Source organism: Sinocyclocheilus grahami, unplaced genomic scaffold (genome assembly GCF_001515645.1).
Source record: "Sinocyclocheilus grahami isolate Dianchi unplaced genomic scaffold, SAMN03320097.WGS_v1.1 scaffold3030.1, whole genome shotgun sequence".
NCBI lineage: Eukaryota > Metazoa > Chordata > Actinopteri > Cypriniformes > Cyprinidae > Sinocyclocheilus > Sinocyclocheilus grahami.
In genome coordinates this window covers 23426-27612 of record NW_015508199.1, presented here as the reverse complement: position 1 = coordinate 27612, position 4187 = coordinate 23426, and the positions used below count along the sequence as shown (strand labels likewise).

The 4187-nt window shown below is 38.7% G+C and overlaps 1 long non-coding RNA gene across 1 annotated transcript in view; it reads left to right on the top strand.

The window, feature by feature from the left end:
- The first annotated feature begins 219 nt into the window (after positions 1–219).
- Positions 220–4187, top strand: part of LOC107575941 (uncharacterized) — a 16224-nt gene continuing 12256 nt past the window's right edge. The window contains exon 1 of the long non-coding RNA XR_001607963.1: positions 220–461. This is a non-coding gene — a long non-coding RNA (uncharacterized lncRNA). The remainder of the gene's footprint in view (positions 462–4187) is intronic.

Genomic DNA, 4187 nt, shown 5'->3' with positions numbered 1-4187 from the left:
CAAACTTGTCACGATCTCTAGCTGGAGTTCCTGTGAGCTTCTCAAGAGGGCACTCCATTACAGACTCTTGCCTCTTTCCCCCAGACTACATTCCCCACAATCCTTCGCCTGGACTCATTATCTCTGATTGCATTCACATGTGTCTTGTTATCTCATCTGTCTCACCCTATTTAAAGCCTGGTTTGTTACGTCCACATTGCTGATTATTGTATAGCCTGTTTCGTCCGTGTTTCTTGCCTTGCTTGTTTTTTTGTTTTTTTTTACCTTGGCCTGTTTCCTTGTTTTTTGATCATATGCCCCCTGCCCTAACCATTGCCTGTTTATTTGATTACTCTTTTGTCTGCCCTGGATTATACCTGTTTTGACCACTCTCTTGTAAATAAAGCTGCATTTGGATCCTCAACTCCGTCGTCACGACTCCTTACGTTACAAAACTCATCTACATCTTGGATGGCCTGAGGGTGAGTAAATTTTCAGCAAATATTTATTTTGGGGTGAACCATTCCTATTTCCTTTGTGGAAACCATGATACATTTTTTTTTTTTTTTTTTTAGTGAATAGAAATGACAATAGAAAGAACAGCATTTTTTAAAATATAAATCTTTTGTAACATTGTACTGTAAGTGTCTTTACTGTCACTTTAGATCAGTTTGACACGTTTTTAATCAAATTAATTTACAAAGTGTAAATATCCAAATTATAGTTCTAAATGGTTGAACATACTGTAGGCCTCAACGCTCGACACACAAACATGACAATCAACAAATGCATAAAGATGAGCTCTTTACCCAACACAACAAATAACTAACAATAATGACAAAACAAAAGTTTAAATGAAGACCGCAAAACAATCCTATAACAGAAACTGCATAATTTATTCATTTTATTCATATTGCTAAAAATCAACTTTGACAGGATGATGACAGTAAGTAACCGTTGCAGATTTACCTGTCCCTATCTAGTCAGCCAGAACTGATGAGTAAATCTAATCAGGGACCTAACTGATTCATGCTGCAGAGAGCCTGGATATTTACAGTCATATTTAGATGCACCTTTGCTCCTGCTACCCATTAAATCATAGTCTGTGACTCATAGCTTTGGATTGATTTTAGGTTTATCTTGCACTCAGAATAGATAAACACAGAAGCATCAAGGTAGAAGTTTTGAAGATAGGAGTATCACACCACTGTCATACATGCTCATAATGGATTTAGACTAGCAATCAGCGATGTAGCATACTTGATAAGTGCTGGGAGTATGATGAAGATTTGCCTTTGAACTGCTCCATGAATAAAATACAGAAACATTAAAGCCCCAAAAGGGATAACTTCATTATGCCAAACACACTTTTTTTTGGCAGTTCTGTTTTACGAGCTTCAAGCCACTTTCTCTGAAATAAAGCTGCAATCCACCAAAAACTACATCATTTATTACCCTTAGTAATGGCCATACATCCCAGAGCCTATTGGAAACATTAATGTCAACTCTAATCTCAGCACTCCTTCCCCCTATGTATAGCAATCTTCCCCACATTATTTTTCGTTCTTTCCCTGCACTTCTTCTGAAAAACTAAAATACAGATAAATGATGTGTAGTAAAGCTTGCAGCGTGATTACCCGAAGGACTTGGCTGAGCTCCAGAGACAATTCTGATGAATTGGAGTGCAGTGAGAAAGACTGGATGGAGGGAGAGGAGCTGGAGCTAGAACTACACCGATATTCCTCTCAAGTGTTTAATTCTGCATTTTCTGAAATTAAAATAAAAATGGTTTCTTTGCATTTGAGCTGCACATATAGCATACATGAAATAACCCCCATATAGCATACATGAATCACCTCGTAGCAGATCTATACAGGTGGAGCTGGGGAAGTGAGTGTTTCTGAAGCAAACTGCTACTGCAAGCACTAATCATATATTAATGTTGAGCAGCGAGCTCATTGGCTACCGATACAGGAGGGAACCAATCAGCTGTGCCATGTGATAATTATGTCATTAGGTCAGATTGAGTTAGACCTAACGGACTGCGCCATCTAGAGTTTCATGCCAGAACTCTGTATTTTAATATAATATTGGTAAATACTATATAAAATATCCTCTTTAATTTACAGCACTGTTCGAAAATTTTTTTTTTTTTTTTTTTGGAAAAATCTCTTATGCTCACCAAGGCTGCATTTATTCGATCAAAAATACAGTAAAAACGGTAATATTGTGAAATATTATTACAATTTAAAACAACTGCTTTCTATTTGAATTTTACAATTTAATTTATTCCTGTGACAAAGCTGAACATTTTCTAATGCTGATTTTGCTGATTTAAATATATTTTGAACAGTGCATGTGAATTGTTAATAATACATTTAAATACATAAATCACACAAATAATGGTTTAAACACTGTTGTTTACCAAATGTTGGTAACAGGGTTGCAAAGAAAGGCAGACCTCATAATAAATGTAAAATAAAATGTCAGCCTAAGGAGATTATCAGTTTTATGAAGGTTAAAAACCTCATTTCAACTCTTGTCTCCAAATCAAAAATACAGCGAGGGAGGTTTAGCGTGCTTGAAACTGATTTGAGTTTAAGCATTGTGAGCTCAACTGTACAGACGCCCCTCAGGGTCAGCGAGGCTGGAGTGTGAATGTTGCATGTTACTCATTCATTACCAAGCGGAAAGTCTGTGTGCCTTAATATGAGCTGACAATATTGTGTATTTAATATATACTGAGTCATTGTGTGTGTGTGTGTGTGCGCGCGCATGTTCACTATAGTCCACTTAGAGAGCAGGTCAGAACTTGATCACCCTTTAATCCTATAAGCATTATAATGTCCTATAAGAATGGAGGTAAAGACGCATGATTGCTAGTGCCATCTGAGACCAAGAAGGTCCATAATACCTGCCTATTCGCATTCTGCTTGGTCAGCGCTGGAGAAAGATGCTTTGTGTCCTCATGATGGTGTAGATACAGTTTCCACCAGCAGGGGTGAACTTGTTTGAGACAATATGAAGTATTGTTTCATATTACAATATGAAGGATCAGATACACATCTGAGTATATCATTACGTGTGCTGAGTGAAGTTAATGTGCTTTCCTGCAATCAGGAGAATTCAGGAAGTCTCGAGAGGTCCAGCCGAGCTACAGAAACCGAGCACAGGAAGGGAGTGATTGATGAAGAGTGGTTTAACATGGAGAGAGGCTAATAAACACTCATTCGCCACGGCACACTTCCTGCGCTTCAGAGAACTGTGTGGGCCGCTCCAAATAGACAGGAAAGCTGAGTGGACAACTTTTGAAGCTTTATCACCGATGTCAGTAAGAAGTGCCTAAGTAAGATGAAGTTAAAGCCATCATTCTCCTCTCTGAAGATCAGATTGGATTGTCCAGCTTTGTTTTAATGGAATGACACTGAGTCAGTGAAATCTCGAAGAGATCAGCGCACTTTCCCACCTCATGGTGGTCTGTAGATCACCGGCACTTGTGTAGCTCAGCAAAGACAGGTGCTGCTAGTGATAGCTCAGGACTCTGCATCTGCTGCTGACAGAAAGACTCTTCTGCTCCGCAGTAAACCTGCAGCAGGCTCGGAGGCCAGCGGACTCATTCCGCTCCACTAGCAGGATATGAATAGGGCAGGAAGTCGTAATCCTATCACAAAATTACTTGACTAGAATCTGAACTGTGAACTCCACAGTGCTGACAGGGCACTTAGAGGGTTTAATGACAAATGGAGGGGTAACAGAGTCATGGTGAGTGACATGAATGGAATGGTTAAGGTAGTGGTGTGCTTAACTATTTGCTAACTAAACAGTATAACAGTTTATTCATAACAGTTTTTTTTTACTCTATCTACGTTTAGCTTAAAGCACAAGTCAAATATGGACAATTGTATGTAATGGGTGTTTCTTAATTTAAAGGGGTCATATGATGCAATTTCAATTTTTCCTTTCTCTTTGGAGTGTTACAAGCTCTTGGTGTATAAAGAAGATCTGTAAAGTTGCAAAGACTAAAGTCTCAAATCCAAAGAGATATTCTTTATAAAAGTTAAGTCAACCACGCCTACCTAAAACGGCTCGTTCTAACACGCCCCCCCCCCACATGTCTAAGTCACGATGTGGGAAGATTTGCATAACACCGCCCAAATGTTCACGCAAAGAAAGAAGGTGTAACTTTTATTCTCGCTGTAGTATTGTTG